Below are 19,067 nucleotides of genomic sequence, written 5' to 3'. Positions count from 1 at the left end.
CAAGGTACCAGCAGATTTGTTCCATCTGAGGGTATGAGGAAGACTCAGTTCCTTGCCTCTCTACAGCTTCTGGTGGTTTTTCTGGTAATCTTCAACGTCCCTTGTTGTATGGAAACATTTTCCCGATCTCGGCCTTTATCTTTGCATGGTGTTCTCCTTGTGTGTGTGTGTTTATGTCCAAATTTACCCTTTTTGACAAGGACACCAGTCACATTAGATTAGGGGGTCCCCTGTGCTGCATTATGATCTCATCTTATCTAATTACATTGGCAATGATCCTAAGATTTCCACATATGAATTTGTGGGGAATTCAATCCACAGTTCAATCCACAACAGCCCTCTTTTATCACACAAACAGAGGGAGTTCACAATGTTTGTGTGATTCTCAAGCATACAGGGCAATGGAGATTCAGTGCAAGCCTAGGGATACCCGGAAGTCAGGGAGTTAAGGCTTAGAAATAGAAACAAAGGTAAAGAGTAAGAATAGATTTCAGTAAAATCATCAAGAAGGCAACTGCAATCATTGAGAAGCCCTGTAGGAAAATCTCTACCGATTTTAGCTGCCTGCAAGGAGGTCACTCACTGATATGTAAGTGCCTGACACATAGCTATAGAATTTAGTAAACAACTGAAATACAGGTCAGCTTTATTTGACTTTTCTTAGGCTTATTTGCTTCAGTTTGTTCCCTTACTCTTCTACACAGCTCTTCTTATTTTTCTTCTTCTTCTTCTTCTTCTTTTTTTTTTGGCTTGTGGGGCAACTCAGCGTATGCACATGATAAAAAAAAACAGATTAGCTCCTGAGCACTTGAGTACCTTGGGCATTAATAGTCTCTTATTCAACTACCCTGTAAGAGTGCATGACTCCTGTATCAGTTTTGACAGTATTTAACTCTTAATATATACTTTTATTAATAATGGATTAATATTTATGGGTTTATTCATCTCATGTAAGAAGAAATACAGAAGTCCAGGGTATTTTAGTGATGCTAAGAGGAATCCTGACTCTAACTTTCTGCTCCCTAATCCCTAGCTTGCAGGCATTGTCCTTATGCTGTTGCTAATGAATTCAAATGGATTTTGTACCTTGAGGCATCAGGATCTCATTACAGTAGGAAGAGGAAAGGGGAAATGACAAAAGAAAAGAGGACATGCCAGACAAGTACATCTTTTGCAATCAAGGATATAAAAACCTTCCTGGATGTAAAAATTCCTCCATGTAGCAAATTTCTAATTGTATCTCATTCAGACTGTGTCATACGACATTTGTGGCTTCATAATAGATAAAAACAAGTGCAACTGTATTTTCAACTCTGGCCTCTCAGGGCTAGATCTGTACATCTAGCTCCACCTGGATGCCCCAGAGGCAACTTATGCACCATTTATCCAATCCAGAAATAAATTCTCCTTCTAGTCACACTGCTCCTCCAGAGATGTTCTCCATTTTAGCAGACATCTTAAAACAGAATTCTTGATAATGTTCAAATTCTTTTTCTATATATCATGTATAATTGATAACCAAGTCATGTATTCTGTCTCCCAAATATCTCTTGAGCCTATTTCTTTCTTTCTTTCTTTCTTTCTTTCTTGCTTGCTTTCTTGCTTTCTTGCTTTCTTTCTTTCTCTTACTTTAATTTTGGTCCTTATAGCTCTTGCCTAGAAGATCATAATTACCTACTGAGTGGTCATCCCACTTCAATATTTAATTCATTCCACTCTAATTCCATATGTCTAGAGAAGTGACTTCCTAAAAGGCAAATTTGATCAGGTACTCTACCACCTCCTCCATACACCTTAGCAATATATATGGAGCTTTCAATGATCTGGCCTATGGCTTTCAATCTGACACATTATGGGCAATCCCTGTGCACACCAGACTCTCTCAGATGGCAGTAACTAATTGATTAAAGGAAGTAACTTAGTAAGGCAATTATTCTTCGCTACCACCTCTCTTTAAAGACTATTCAATTGAATTGTTCTTGAATGTACTTAGGTAAAATCTTGAGCTGACTCCTTATCATTCATAAATAAATGTTCTCTAGTTTCAGATATTAAATATTCTCAACTAATCTATATGAAGATTTTATCTTTCCATTGTCTAGGGAGGAGAAGACTGGTAATAACTTCTGCCAGAAATACTCATAATGGCTACACAAATGGATTTTTGTGGGCACTAATAGATGACCTAACACCTATCTTAGAATGTGTAGGCTTTTGACATCTATTATCATCAGCTTGGAACCATCATCCAAAACTCCAGATTAGAAAAGACCCCATTTTAACATTAACATTAGTTAACATTTATTAACCTCTTAACTTCCATCCTATCACCCTCCCTTGCAAAATATTTTTTTCTTTCATCCATCTGATTAGCTCATACTTTTATTTCAAGATGATTTAATTACATTTCTCATGAGATTTCTTCTCATGCTTCATCCCAACTGGAGTTACATGCTTTCTCCATTCCACAGCCTCTGATATATAAATTCTTCAGAGCAATTATCATATCATATAATAATTATATTTTTCCATATCTCTCTTACTCCTAAATTTCTCAGGGGAAAAAAACAACTTCATTCATCTTTATAATTCCAAGGGTGTAAGGCAGTACCTGGACTATTATTTAATAAATGAATCTATGAATCAATGCAAAACCTCATTCTTTGAATAAATGAAATGTAATGGAAATGATTAAATTCCAGGATTAGAGTTTGGCTCTAGGAAGCTTTGGGAGATCTCTTAATTTTATGATTCTTCATAGAGATGATGAATTTAGAAATTCACTTTCTAAATAGTAAAAATAACTGCTTTTGATGTGTAATTTTTTTCAGTGATCTTCAGCAAATGAAACTTTCTAGTGTACATGCTCTTCAGCGGCCTCAAGTGCATAAGAGCATGTGGTCTTTTCTGCAATACACTACAATTATGTATTATAAGAAGGATCCCTTTGGGAATAATTCTCCAAATAATTTCCTATTTAAAGTACTTCTACAATATCCTACACAGATAACAGTTTTTTTCAAACACTTCCAGTGATGTTAATTATATCAGAATAAAATAATGCAGTATTATTTTCTAGCAAAGGGTCGAGTATTAATTTTAATGTTTAAGACTTTCCTAGGTTAAATAAGTGAGAAAGAAGAAAAAGATGCAGAAGATGGTAGGGAAACAGAATTTTTAAAGGGTTTTTTTAATCTTTCTTGCTCTAATATGATCCAACTTATATCATTTTGATTTAGTTAATATGTATTGAATTGTCTCCTAAGTGTTAGAAATAATAGTGAAATCTGCTCTGCTCTCACCAAAACTCAACTTTTACTGGTAAAGACAGACATTTAAGGAACAATTGCAATGTGATTGATGTTGTGACTGTATAAAATCAGGATGCCACAGAACCGTATAGTAGGATCTCTTGAAACAAAGAGGAGATAGTCAAGCATATTAAGGAATGATTCTATTCTAAGCGAAGAGAAATGTATACTCAGAAACAAGAGGATAAAATTTCCCATTCAGAGGAAGTAAAGTATGTCTGAAGAATAAAAGTGTAGAAATAATTCCACATATTCTCATATATCAAGAACATTCTTTTTCCCTTTTTCTAAAAATATTTCCATTTTGAACCACTAACCAACCATTCTATAATGTAGTCATCAAAAGGCATGCCTGCAGGATTTGTGATTATTGTTTTTGCCTTTCCAGTATTACACCAGTATTATTTCCAGTATTATAGACATTTATGAATATCTCCTATCTTTTGCTGCTACATCACTTAAAAATATCAGATTATATAGTTACATTTCTGAAAATGATGGAATAAAACTTCCCTAATTTTTCATCTGTAAAGGAAATGGAAATATTCTAGAAAAAATGGAAATACACTAGAAAAAAATATTCAGGGTCAACATTTTCAGAACACTAGAAATGAATCACAAAGGCTTACAGAAATTAAGTGAACATTTATCTAAGAAAAATGTTTGAATCTCATTAAGAACAGTGTTGGTGGCATTTTAACTTTTCCAATTTCCCCTTCCCCAATCCCGTGCTTCAACCATATGCTCTGCAAGAGATACATTTTATAATTCAAAGACAAAAATAGGTTGAAAGCAAAATGATGTAAAAAGATATACTGTGCAGTCAGTAACCTTAAGGAAGTTGGAGTGACTATGCGAATGTTATAAAAAGTAGACTTTAAGACAAATTGTTACTGGAGGTGAAGAAGGACATTTTATAATGACAAAAGGGTCAATACATTAAGAAGATATAACAATTATAAACACATAAATACCTCACCAGAGAGCCTTTAAATTATATGAACCAAAGACTGAAAGAATTGAAGAGAGAAACTGACAATTCAGTAGTAATAGTTGAAGACTTCAATATCCCATTTTCTATGATGTGTAAAACAATGGGACAATAATCAATAAGGAAATAAAAGACTTGAACAACACTATAAAAAAACTAGACTTAACAGATATCAATACAACACTCCATCAAGTAAGAATAGGACATATATTCCTTGCAAATGCACAGGAAACAATTATAATTCAATAATAACAGCAACAAATCCCAGATAATTCACTTTAAAAGTGGGTGAAGGATCTGGATAGATATTCTTCAAAAGAAAAAATACAAATGGATGGAAAGCACATGAAAAGATCTGTGACATCTTTAGTGATTAAAGAAATACAAATCAAAACCACAAAGAGATACTTCACAACCATTAGCATTGCCATATTTAAAAGAAAAGAGAGTAACAAGTAACAAGAGAAATCAGAACCCTCATACACTAATGGCAGGCCTGTGAAATGATTGAGCTGTTTTGGAAAATGGTCACCCTAAGCTTCAAACACATGAGGGGAATCAAAGGGGTTCTAGAGATAAGTCACCAGGAGGATAGTGAACAGGGCATCACTCCAGAGCTAGGAAGAGCCAACAGAATTGAGGAAAATAACATGAACATGAAGAAGGTGAGAGATGGGATGTTTGTGGGCAAAGGACTCTCTGCCTGGACATTTCCTTTACACAGAAGAATTCCAGGACTACAAAGCTCCAAACAGGCTCTGTATCTCCTGTTTAGCTTTTTCACTTATCAGAACCGGAAAATAGCTCCTCAGTTACCATAACATTATGGATTCCAAAATATAGAGACATTGAAGATTGGAAAGTTGCTTCTGAAAAATAACCTGTAGGAACCTTTAATTACCCTTTGCTGACAAAAGCCATGAACTCCACAGAAAAGGAGGGGTTCTATCCCCTTGACCTACAACTCATTATGTTAATGGCACTCTCAATCATCCTTTCAAGCATCTGATCCTCTCTTTTATAGGCTAGACACGAGTGACAGAGGTCGATCATAAGTCGGTTATGGTCAGCTGTACTTACTTCCTACTATTCTGAGTTTGGGGATTTTTAGAAAAAAAAAATCAATATAAGAAAAAAATCCCAGCTAGCTTGCTTGAATTTATCAAATAATTCACTGGTTCTATCCATGTTGTTATTTTATTATTTTTAAAAATATTTATTTATTTAATTTAGAAAGAGAGAGAGAGAGAGAGCACACACGTGATCCGGGGGAGGGACCAAGGAAGAGGGAGAGAATCTCAAGCAGACTCCCTGAAGAACATGGAGCTTGACATGGGGCTCGATTCCAGGACCCCAAGATCATGATCTGAGCTGAAATCAAGAGTCAGACACCCAACCAACTGAACCACCCAGGTGCCCCACATGCTGTTATTTTAGACTTAAGTAGAAAATGAACCCATCTTCATATTTTATTTGTTACAACTATAAAATATAATAATGCCTTGTGAGCCCCCTTTATCATAGCTGAGATGCCATTTTCTCAGAAAAGTTTCTGTGGATCTTGGAACTCCTTCCTAGCCACTCTCTCAACTATATCTCCAACTCCATATTCTTTGAAGTACTTCAGAATCTTTAAGGTCACTTTACTCATTTATTTACCTGTTTACTGTGCTTCTGTCCCCACCAGAATATGCTTCATTATAGTAAGAAGGTCCTATTGTTAGGGTGCCTGGGTGGCTCAGTAGGTTAAGTGACTGACTCTTGGTTTCCACTCAGGTCATGATCTCAGAGCCCTGGGATTGAGCCCCACCTCAGACTCCATGCCCAGCAGGGAGGCTGCTTGAGATTTTCTCTCCCTCTGTCTCTGCCCCATTTCCTGCTCACACTCTCTCTTTAGTAAATAAATAAATCTTTAAAGAAGACTTTATTGTCTTGTCCATTCTTATGTCCTAAACGCCTAAAATAATTCCTGATGCATAGTAAGTGCACAATAAGTATTTATTGAATGAATAAATGAGCAAATAGGCAAGAATTTTTAAAAATGTGTCCCAGTTTCATAATTTTGTCTTACTCTTGGAGTTTCTGCCTCTTGATAGAAGAGTTTCATACCCATAGTAGTATCTGTACAATAGTAGTTATCTACTGTACTCAGCAAGCTGCCAGGAAAGTTAGATTGGAGATATTTCCATGATAAGACCTTGCCTGGAACTTTCATAGCCTATCTAGGTAGCTTTTTCAGGAAACTATGTGTTCATGAGCAAACACCGAGAATATTTGTTATTGAGTCATACTTTTGCTTTTATATATAATCATTTTCAGGTTACTTATCTTTCAAAATAGACCCCAAGTCTGACCACTCCTTTCTAGTTTGTCTAACTCTGCCTCTGCCTGGATTACTGCAATAGCATCCAAACTATCTCCCTAAATCCAGTTCTGTCTGTCTCCAGTCCACACTGCAGCCAGGATGGTCTTTCTAAAACAGAAATACATTGTTTTCCTTCTTTAAAAACATAAAACTCTCCAATATTTTCTACTATCAGGCTAAGGTCCTGATATTGTTTGCAAGGAATCTGTAACCTACTCCCCTGTGCCCCGAATAACTTTATTTCAAACCACTCTCCCAACTTACAGTTCTTAGAGGAATATTCTCATTCTCTCTCTCCTTCAACCCCTTCTCCCCTTCCTCCTCCTCACCAGAATATTCTTTATGAATGGAATCATTTTCTTAATTTCATTGTTGGATTGCTCATTGCTAATATATAAAAATACAATTAAGTTTTGTATATTGATTATTGATCTCGTATCCTGCAACTCTGCTAAATAGTCCTCTAATCTTTGACAAGGACACTAAGAATACAAAATAGGGGGGGAAAATGTCTCATCACTAAATGATATTGGAAAAAATGGATATCTACATGTAAAAGAATGAAATTAGATCCTTATCTTACACTATACAAAAAATTTAACTTGAAATGAATTATGAACTTACATATGAGACCTGACACCACAAAACTCTTAGAAGTAAACATAGGGAAAAGTTTTCTTGACATTGGTTTTGGCAATGATTTTTTTTTTTTTTGATATGACACCAAAAACACAGGCAACAGAAACAATGAGAAGCAAGTTGGACTGCTTCAAAGTAAAAAGTTTCTGCACAGCAAAGAAAACCATCAACAAAATGAAAACGCCATCTATGGAATGGGAGAAACATTTGCAATTCTCTCAGAGTTTATCCTAATGACATAAGAAAAACACACATTTCAATAGCAAACATATATATACACACAAATATCTGTATATACAAATATATATGTATGTTATATATATTATATATGTAATATGTAATTACAAATATATTTAATTATATTTATATTATTTATTTAATTAAATTTAGAATTTTATGTATGTATATAAAATTTAATTTTAAAATGGTTTCACTTACTTGTGGAGCATAAGGAATAACATGGAGGACATTAGGAGAAGGAAAGGAAAAGTGAATTGGGGTAAACTGCAGAGGGAGAGAAAGCATGAGACACTATGGACTCTGAGAAACAAACTGAGGGTTTTGGAGGGGAAAGGGATGGGAGAGATGGGTGAGCCTGGTGGTGGGTATTAAGAAGGACATGTATTGCATGGAGTACTGGGTGTGGTGCATCAACAATGAATCTTGGAACACTGAAAAAATAAAATTTAAAAAAAAAGGACAAAGGAACAAAATAGGTATTTTATTCCAAAGAAGACATGCAGGTACTTGGCCAACAAAAGGGCCAACGGGGACATGAAAAGATGCTCAGTATTACTAATCAACAAGGAAAGCAAATCAAAACCTCAATGAGATGTTACCTCACACCAGTCAAGATAGCCTTTATCAAAAAGACAAGAGATAATAAATGTTGGCAAGGAGATGGAGAAAAGAGAACCCACGTAGATTGTTGGTAAGATTATAAATTGATACATCTTATTAGAAAGTCTGGAAATATGACAATATGGAAGTTCCTTAAAAAATAAGAATAAAATGGCCATATGATCCAGCAATCCCATTCTAGGTTTATATCCAAAGGAAATAATGTAAGAGTCTCGAAGAGATACTTGCAATTCCATGTTCATTATAAAATTATCACAGTAGTCAAGATCTAATTGTCTATTGATCGATGAATAGATGAAGATGTGATTACACACACACACACACACACACACAGGCATATAATTTATTTATAAAAATAAGAAAATCCTTAAAAAAAAAAAAAGTAAATCCTGCCATAGGCAACAACATGGATGAAACTGTAGGATATTATGGTAAGTGAAATATGCCATAAAGAGAAAGACAGAAATTGTATAGCCTCATACTTATTTGGAAATTCCAAAAAACTAAATCTCTTAGAAGCAGAAGGTGGAATGGTAGTTGCCAGGAGTTGGGGATGGAGCAAGTAGGTAAATGTTGGCCAAAGGGTACAAACTTCCAGTTATAAGATGAATAAGTTCTGGGGATCTAATGTACAATATGGTGACTATGGTGAAAAATAGGGTATTGCATACTTGAAATTTCCTGAGAGTAAATCTTGTGTTCTCAGTACACACATAAAAATGTTAGCCACGTGACATGATGGGTGTGCCAATTAACTTGCTTGTGGTAATCATTTCACAATGTGCATGTATATCAAATCACCATGTTGTACACCTTAAATATATCCAATTTCTATGTGTCAGTTATAACTCAGTAAAGCTGGACAAAAATTAATAGTCCCAATTTAGGGGAAAAGAATTAATTTCTAACGCTACTAACCTGCTGTCTTATACATACCTGCTGTAAATGAATAAAAGATTAAAATAATTAAATAATAAAGGCCTCTTCTTGGTTCTTCTGCTATTTTTGGCATTCTCAGACATTCTTCTATGATATATATCCAGTTGCTGTTTCAATTGAGAACATGTTTTCTATTTTCAAATATAAAGTGAATTAAAAATGGAATAATTAAAACTGTTGAGTCTGGAATTTCCACAATAGAATATTTCAGCATTAAGCATGACTATATAGTCTTTTACTCTCAACCAAAATGGTGAATCTGAACAAGAAAGGGCATGTACAGCATTTCATGAAAATAATGAGAAAAGATTTTTTTGTCAAATAAATAAATAAATATGTGGTGTGGGGGGAAGGAATTGTGTCTGGGTGGCTCAGCTGGAATGTCTGCCTTAGACTCAGGTCATGATCTCGGGGTCCTGAGACTGAGCCCTGGTTTGGGCTCTCTGCTCAGTGGAGAGTCCGCTTCTCCCTCTCACTCTCCCTCTGTTCTCTCTCTTTCAAATAAATAAATAAAATCTTTTTAAAAAAGTAATTTCATTTTAAGAAAATCACTGAAATAATTTTACTGGAAAAAAGTAATTAAATTTGTAGCATATTCATCTGAGAATATAGGGGAATATTCCCTTTACTGAGAACTCAGTACATATTTCCAGCAATATTGTTGTGTAAAAAAAAAAAAAAAAAAGAAAAACAAATTAGGAAAAGAAAACTTCAGAAACTTGAATACTCTGGTACTTATCAACTCTAAAAATGCCCCTTGTTAGGAAAAACAGTCTCTCTCCATAAGGCAAAAAGTCTTTGCAAAGAATCATTTCTATAGGGCCACCTGACCAAAAGGGGGTTGAAGCAGGTGAGCATGTAAATGATGACTTGAGAGGAATTCAAACAGACTTAGCATCAAAGGCACGTAATGCAGATGGAAGGCATTGTGCTGTAATTGTTAATTTACATTAAAGCATCATCGGCACATTATGTCATTCAGGGTCCACACCAAGCCTGTGGGACAGCCAGCACTTTGTGGCACATTTCGTGGAGGACGGGATTGACAGTGACCTCCCACCCTCGGAAACTCTGCCTAGTGCCATGGGAATGTTCTTGGCCTGCTTGGCAAAGGGAATCTGAGGCTTCTCTTGGGCCACAGGCAATACAGTTAGCAGTAATTACCTGGAAACTCAGCAGAATGGTAGAGTTTAAGAAGCCTCGACAAATGACTAAGTTTTTCCTAGAGAATTTCTCAAGCCCTGGAAGAAGGTAACTTATTATATGTCAACATCTTTGAGGGTGTTTCTGTGTGAGAGTGAAGAGTGAAGTGTTTGGGTGGCAGGGACATGAAGGGAACGTGGAGGGAACGACAAGACCAGACCCAAACAGGGATGACAGGATGACCCACACTGGCCAGCAGATGCAGTTGATTGAGAGGAGTCTGGGGACCCTGGAGCAAAGTTACGTAAACGGAACTCCTGGAAAAGTATCTGAAAATAAAAGACAAGGCAGGAGCCTCAGAGAAACATGTAGAAATTTCAGGAGGGAATTAAGATACACCTCAAAAATAGATATCAGAAATATGATGGTGCCAGAGACTAAGAGCACTGAGAAGGGGGAAAAAAAATTGCACCATGATGATGACAACCCCCAAAGTTTAAATGAGAACTTTCTGGAAACAGCTGCTGACCAGATGTCCCAAAGCGAATGGCAAATGATAACATGTACGTAACCCCCCTTCCCAGACACTCCCCAGCTGAGGAATCCAGTTAGAACTGAAATTCTCGGCAGAAGGCTCCCCAAATCTCAGTGTCGGTGCCTCTAACCCTGCTCGTTTTTCATTTGGGAATTTCTTTCTCGTTCTTGTTTAGGAGTTTTCTGAAAGATCAACAAACTCTATCCTCACCAATGTGACTCACGCTGGAAACAGTGAAGGGAGCCAGGTCTCCCCAAACTACATGCTATCTGGGCTCCCAAAGGTGGCCTTGGACCGTGTCCCAGGTGTGATGCCCACACATGACTTCCCTGTGGCCTCTGGAGAGAAAGGTTCTTGGCATGGGCAGCTATAGTTGGTGGGAGATCCCCGGGCAGGCCTCATCACCAAGTCACCGTGATGGTGGCTCTCACTGGCAGGGCCTCCCTTTGGCAGTGGCAGCACATTCTCTGTCAACACCAGTCAGAGGGCCTATTCTTGTGTCGAGTCTCTTGCTGTCAGGTAGAGACAGTTAGAGGCCACTTCCCACTGCTGCCCACAGCAGGGATCTGCCACGTGTTTCAGTGGGAGTTACTCTTCACCCATCTGTAAAAGGACCTGTTGAAGAGCCTTTGTAGGTGTAATGGGGCACAAACCTAAATAACAGCACAAACCTCATTTCCCTGAGTTGAGCTCAGAGTCACCCGCTCTTGGCTTAGGTGGAGCGCGGTCGTCCTCACAAGGGTGCCCTCTTGGGAGACAGAGCCCCTCACTCTCACAGGCAAATGTCTACACTTGGTAAAAGGCTCTGGTCAGATATGGAGGCAACCAGATATGAATTTTAATCCAGTCTCTACCGCGTGTTAACTGTGTTACTTCTTAGCTTCCTAACTTATTAATGGGCTTGGCTCAGCCTCAGTTTCTTCATCTGCAAATGTTTTACCTCACAAAAGGGTTATGGTTAAATTAAATGCAGTAATTGGCGGCCGCCTAGTGGACAGAGAAGTTTTCAGGGGAAGCTACAGCTGTGACAGAATGAACAGACTCTGGACATAGTGTAGGGGTTGGGGATTGGGGAAAGTTGGGGGAGAAACAAGAAAACAGAGAGCACCAAGTGGCAGCTGGCAGGACTCACCTCTGAACACAGGAGATACCTGTGGGGATTCCCAGAAATAAATAAGGGGGTGCTTTGACTTTCGCTGTGTGAGGGTTTGGAGAGCTTCAGCAAGAGGTGTGTTCAAGAACCAGGGAAAGCCACAAGGAGTGCTCTCCTACCACGGAAGTGTGAGTTAGCACTGGGCTCCTCGCACAGTCTCAGTGGTGGCAGTGGCAGCCACAGACAGAGAAGTGAACAATTCTTCCTTTGAGCCCATCAAAGATAGTGTCTCCTCAACTGTATGGAGTAGAGAGAGGTTAGACCCTGAGGCCGGTGCCCTTGGGGTTGTTGGAAAACGGAAGCAGCTTGCTCCTCAGAGTCAGGGTGGAGGTGAATGTGGATGCTCACATCTCTAGAGCCCACAACCCCAGTTACCCGCCTTCCCTCTGGCTGACCTATCTGTGCCCTGCATGATGCCTGTGTTCAATCTTAGCTTTTCTAATTTATAAAATGGTATTATCATTGACTTTCCTAGGATGCACATCTTAGTGTCTGTTTTATACTAACACTGACTAAATTGAGTCCCGGCTTGGGCTAGTATCTGAATGTATACCCAGGGCAACCTATTTAAACCGGTACGACTGTTACAGAGGAATTACCTGGAGATCCTGTTAGAAGGCTGATGGTGGTGATCCAGTGTTTGTGGGGAAGAGCCCGTCATTGTGCATGCCTTGCAGGTGACCAGGCAGTGTGGCTGCTCCTCCTAAACCACACTAGGAGTAGTGAGGACTTTAACTCTTTGATCCTTGGTTTCCTCATCTGTAAGATGGGGATGATAATGGTTAGGTTGTTGTGCGGATTGAATAAGATGATGCACTTAGCACAGCATCTGGCAAGTGTTAGGTGCTTGGTTATAGGACCAGATATTTTAGGGCTGTATGTTAGTTGTACTTTAGGGAAAACCCACAAAAATATACCATATGTCTTTGATGTGAATTTGTGTGTTTTAGAATATCTCTTTGCCAACTTTCTCTTTTCCATTTCCAAACATTGTAGAAATTCCTTTGAATAGTTATTTTTGGTTGTTTATGTAGTCTCTTCAGTGCAATGAATTAATTTATTATTATTGAATAATGAAAATAATAATGTATTTACCTTCTACTTAGTCCTGTGTAGTAGTTCTTATAGTCAAACCTCTGGAAAAGCTACAAAAGAAATCAGACCTTTATTCATCCCTGGTGGCCTTAGCTCTATTCCGGTTTTGTTAGCATGTGAAAATGTTTGCTCTGACTGACTTTCTAGAGTTACCTTTTAAGTATGGGATAACTTAATTATGGATCTCCCAATACTAGTAACAAACTGCTATGAGAGTTACAGGTTTGCTTTTTTAAAGAACTAAAAGCAAAACCCATCATTGTGCAGATTCTTCCAAAAAAGATAATAGAGAACTTTTGACTTACACATAAAATAGCTTTAAACTTTCTTTGGTACCTATGCCAAAGTTTTTCTAACTTATTTCTCATTTGACGTTTTATTTTATTTTTTTAAAATCAGGTATTTAAAAATTTCTGTATGATGTATCTATAACTTCATATGACTAATTTAAATGGATTTCCCTTTACTTTTACATCAGATTTTTTAAACCAATATAGTAGAAGATCTGTAGTAACTACTAAAAATTGTTTGCTTCAAAAGTATTTTTGCTGATATTAAAAACACTGATCTCTACTCTCTCTACAGAACCTACAAATGCTTTAATAGGTACAGAGGAACGAAGGAAAGCCATATAAGACTCTCTTTTCTCCAGCACCACTAACCATAAGGATAAATGAGGATGAACTGATTATTTTTGTAGTTCAGAGACTCTCATCTTCCTCATGGTGGCCGAAGCACTGTTATCATTCTAAGTTTCCCAAGAAGTTAGTCATCATCCCTCTAGAATGATGATTGCTAACATTCACTGAGCTCTCATCCAACAATTTTTAACATTGGCTGAACATTAGGACCCCTAGGGAGATTTAAAAAATACCACTGTCCAGTTCCTACCCAAGACTGGTTGCATCAGAATCTCTGAGTCTGAAGCATCTGTATTTTTTTAAAGTGCCCCAGGTGATTTTGGTGTACAATGGGGTCTGAGAAATACTTGACCTAATTAAAAGAACACAATCAAAATCTACCCATTAGTAAGATGAGTTTCGCTTTATTACATAATTTTTATCACAATTCTATGAAATCAGTATATTCGGTCATACCTTAGATTTGACCTTAGAAAGACTAATTAGCTCAATCAAGATCACAAAGCTAGGACAAGCAGTAGATTCATAAATTGAATCCAATTCTGTCTCACTCTCAAGTCTTAGCAGTTCCACTAAACTATATTACAAAGAATAAAAATAAAGGTAAAATAATGAAACTAATTAAATTAAATTTTAAAATAAGTGAAAAGTAGTTATCACTCTTTGACATTGTAGTAATAGCCAATATAGTATTTCTGTTTCTAGAGTGTTTTATTGCAACTTAGGCCCTGAAAGACCCAAACTGATTCCTGTTCTAGGAAGAAAGGAACAAATAAGACATCCAGAAAAGATGGCTTTAGGCATGGTAGTAATGAAGACTGATAAGGTTTTTAAAAGTAAAATAAAAGAGGGGTACCTGGATGGCTTAGTCGTTCAAGCATCTGACTCCTGATTTTGGCTCTGGTTGTGCTCTCAGGGTCATAAGATTGAGTCCCATGTTGGTTTCCATGCTGGGCGTGAGCCTGTTTGGGATTCTTTCTTTCCCTCTACCTCTGCCCTTTCCTGCCCTGACTCCTCACTTGCCCTCTCTCTAAAAGAAACAAAGAAAGAAAGAAAGGGAAAAAAGGTTTCTAGGAAATAAGTAATAACACATACTGATGTACAAGCAAATATAGCCACATTCATCTAAGGTTGTTAAACATGCACAAGTTGCTCAAACAGACAATGAGGTAATGAGGGCTTAAGGCAAACTGTAGGTGAGGTTAAGCACCATGTATGAGGAATGTGAAATCTATAGAGAAGATGAAAGTATGAACAAAATGAAGTGAAACCATGTTTAGCATCATGTTGGGAAGACAACATTACCACTCACATGTATTTCAAATCCCTGCTTCCAAAGTTGTCCAGTATTCAAAGGGCAAATCTGAAATCTGCTTTGGATGCAACACTTTTAGAGCTGCTGCTTAATTAACTCCAATGTGGTCTCATTTTTGACCACTATTCTAGGCCTAAAAAACTTCATTTGATAAGCCAACAGTTGCCTTTGCAAAGGGTCACCAAGTCAAAGATGTGAATGTTTGTGATAACACCACTAAGGTCATTCTAAGAAGGACTGCAATACTGAATTGGTATTTGCCAAGTCCACCAGAAAGCTGAGTTAAGATTGAGACTATACCCAGACAGGCTATAACAATGGAATTGCTATGTGAATGACCCCACCAAGATTATGAAGGCAAACATCCCTTTCTTTCTTTCCAACTCGTTTACCAACTTAAAAAAAAAAAAAAAAAAAAGATTCAATGCAGATATACATTGACTAAAGTTGAATTAAGGGTAATACTTGTTGAGCAATTACCCAGGATATGAATATCTAAAAGAGACTGGAAACATAATGAGATAGAGAAAATCGAACATATGCGAACTCTTTTTAGGCAGAGAACCATATGACTCACACGGATAAGCCAGAAGAACTCCCACCACCACCACCACCAGCTGCACTACTCCACTTATAAGAGCATGTTTATGCAATAAAGAGTGTCTGAAATAATTTGCAAAGGGTTCTAGTTCACTGCAAATCTTTCTTTATGCAGAGCTTCTCTTTTTACAAAGTGGGAGCTTTGTAAAGCTTCTCTCTTTTACCAAATTCTCTTTTTGCAAGTTTGGGGCCAAAAGAGGCACTACCACCTGGTCTGCTCATCCCACCTTTTGCTGTACAATCTCACCTCTCTTCCAAATAAATGTGAGCTAAAATACCAGTTTGAAAATGCCTGCCCAGAGCAAGCAGCCATTGATCTGCCTGAGCCATTGGTCAGTCTGATTCTGTTGTTGACTTTCGTATCTTGTTGCCAAGCTACTGAACTAGACATTGATTAAGAACAATTTAGACAAGGTTCACATATATCTAAAGAAAGGTTTCATTTATATTTTTTTAGGAGCTGACTATGCACCAAACAAAAGAGGAGCCAAGCGTGAGTCTGCCTTGGAGGAGCTCTCAGTCTAACCATGGTTGGGATCAGGGGACATGACTGAAATTTGAAGTTTGAATTGCTGTGCAGAAAGTGACAGGAACACAATTCATCCCTTTTAATAGAAAAGTCCTACCATCTTTGAGGAAAAATTGATGTTTCTCAGCAAACAAAAGTTTTAAAGAATAGAATGTTCCCTCCTGTTGCTTCACATTTGTATGTCTGTGACTCGAAGTCATCCATTCAGCTGACATTTACTGATAATCTCTTGTAGTCTAGGCACTGTGGAACAAGGGGAAGCTAAGACTGCTTAAACATGGTGGATCGCCGCAAGCTCAAATCATGAAAGTAAAGAAGTTTTTAATAAGGTATAAAGCAGAGAACACAAAGAGAACGAGAGAAGCAAGAAGAGTAGAAAAAGGATCACGTGCTAATGAAAATAAGACGAGGTGGAAGGTTGTTTAGCAAATGGTGTCTCATCTTTGCTCTTCGGGGATGCTAGCAGCCAACAATACATCATTGCCAACCTCACCATCTGCAAAAGATTGGTGATTTTTTTCTTTGGAGAAAGGAATAACTCTAAAGAAAGGACTTACAGATATTGGTTTTTGGAGGTCCTCTAATTGATTAGCTCACGGTTTGAGCCAATTATGAAAAGTAAAAATGAAAAATGGAGGTTGAGATAAATAAAAGAAAATAATAAACTTGAAAGAAATATGTCAAACCAGGAAACACAACTTTAAGACTGCAACTATGTTAAATATATTTGGACAAATAAAAGATAATATTGCATCTATCAAAAAGAATAGGGTATTATAAAAAGGGAACAAACAGAGAAAAAGAAAAAAAACTTTTGAAAATATAAAAAAAAAATGGAAGGCAAAAAGAGAAAGAGATGGAAAATTGGAGATAAAATGTAAGATAATCAGAGGGTCACTTCTAGAGACCCAACAGTTAATGACTAGATATTCTGGAAGAGAGCAGAGAAGATAGAGTACATTATTAAAGAAATAGAAGAAATAATAGAAGAAAACTTACCAGAACAAAAAGGCATGCGATTCTAGCTAAATAAGTAAAAAAGACCAACACTCAGGCACACCAACAACATGAATTGTATAATACGTAGGACAAAAAGAAGATCCTCAAGACTTCCAGAGATATAATTATGTCATGGAGGAAGAGAGGGAATACGCCTGGCTTACAGCCTAGTAAAACTCAAAGACAGCAAGGTCACGCATTAAAAATTCTGAGGTGTGTTTCAACCTTATCATTAAGTAATTATGAGTTAAAATAATTGATTTTCAGCTATCCATTAAATATGTGGACATAAGAAAATTTATTTTCAGACAGTTGAGTTTAAAAAATTATTAACCTCTGACCTCTTCTTTCTCAAGGGACTTGAGACTTGAAGGGGATGTGCTTCACTAGAATGAAGGAATAAATCATGAAATAGAAAAATTCAAGAACCAGCAGAAGGAGAAATTCAACAATGGAAAAAGCCTAATAAACTCACTCACTTTAGAAATCCCTGGAACACAACCAAAGTCATATGTCCCTGCAACACAAACATTGCCATACATTGTATCCATTGTTTATCTTAGTAGCTTGTTCTTTACCTAAAGGAAAACTAAGCAGTCTGATAAGCTGCAAGAAGCATCACTTACATATAAATAGTGTGGAAATAACACAATTCAGCTCAACGTAAAGACATGCTTACTAATGCTTACTATAGAAGCTGTTAGTAGTCCAGTCAATCTGCCTTTATTTTGGAAAAAACGCCATTTCATACCCCTGGGGCAGTTGTTTCAAAATATGGCTCAGAATGACCTTAGCCTTGCCTGGGCTATTTACTAAGAATATAGGTTGGTTGGGTGATGGACATTGGGGAGAGTAGGTGCTATGGTGAGCGCTGTGAATTGTGTAAGACTGATGAATCACAGACCTGTACCCCTGAAACAAATAATACATTATATGTTAATTTAAAAAAAAAGACTATAGTTTACTCAATACCAAACTTTCCATCTGTTTTTCATTTTGCTTTCCTTTCTCTTCCTTCCTTACTTGCATTTAAAAGAGACTCTGTGCTCATCTTGGGTTTTCCCTGTCTTAATTTTCAGAATCCCCCGTTTCTCCAAGCCACATATATTTTCAAGGAAAATATGTCAGGACCAATACCATTACAATGAATCAGCACTGGCTTATGTATAGGTTCCTGAAGAAAGATCTGAGACAAACCAAGACACTCCAGTTCCTCCTAAATTATAAACTATAGTTCTGGGTGAACCACTAAAGTTTACTTTGAAGCTGATTGTGGGGTCCACCCCATCACATGGCCTATATTTGGACTGCTGACTTCATAGTGATGGAGGCCTTTTCCGGAGTCTGTGCTCCATCAATTTTGAAGAGAGCACCCAGCATATTTTCCTCTTACACAGCTCACCTGCATGAGCCGAGCAAGCTTCTGACATGTGGGGCATGTGTGTATTCCTGCCATGCACACCTGCACTTGCAGAAACCACACCTCATTTGTACTGATGAATGAAAACTAAGGAAGCTTGTGTCTATTTTTTAATTATCACAAAGATCTGCATTGTAACTTAAAAAAAAATCTTGGCATTCTCAAGTGTGAACAGATTCATGTAACATTAGTTGTTCTCCTTTTTTGTTTATAAACTGTGATAGTATCTCTTTCCATCTCTTCCACCTGGGTGCTGCCAAGACTTATTAAGCTGATACGAGTTAGTCATGCCTGGTACAAAATGAGTTAGCATTGTAGTAACTTTAGGAACTTCACTGGGGCATGATTTATTTTAGATAAACACACTTAACCTATAAACATTCCAAAGTTAAGAGCGTGTTTTTAAAACTAAAATTTGATCAGAAGACACCCTCATTTTTATTCAATCTTTTTGCAGTCAATATTCACTCATTCTGAGAATAAAGGGGTTGGAAATCCTCATTCTCATTTCTTTCTTTTTTCTGTGAGTTT

General features: G+C 37.2%; 1 long non-coding RNA gene across 1 annotated transcript in view; it reads right to left on the bottom strand.

Annotated features, from left to right (window-relative positions):
• The window catches only part of LOC116593370, a 55,970-nt gene that overhangs the window by 24,120 nt on the left and 12,783 nt on the right, over positions 1-19,067 (bottom strand). Inside the window, exon 2 of the long non-coding RNA XR_004286880.1 lies at positions 12,537-12,696. This is a non-coding gene — a long non-coding RNA (uncharacterized LOC116593370). The remainder of the gene's footprint in view (positions 1-12,536; positions 12,697-19,067) is intronic.

Source organism: Mustela erminea, chromosome 6, assembly GCF_009829155.1.
Source record: "Mustela erminea isolate mMusErm1 chromosome 6, mMusErm1.Pri, whole genome shotgun sequence".
NCBI classification, from domain to species: Eukaryota; Metazoa; Chordata; class Mammalia; order Carnivora; family Mustelidae; genus Mustela; species Mustela erminea.
Note: the sequence above shows the minus strand (reverse complement) of the source record. Positions and strands in the feature narration are given on the sequence as shown.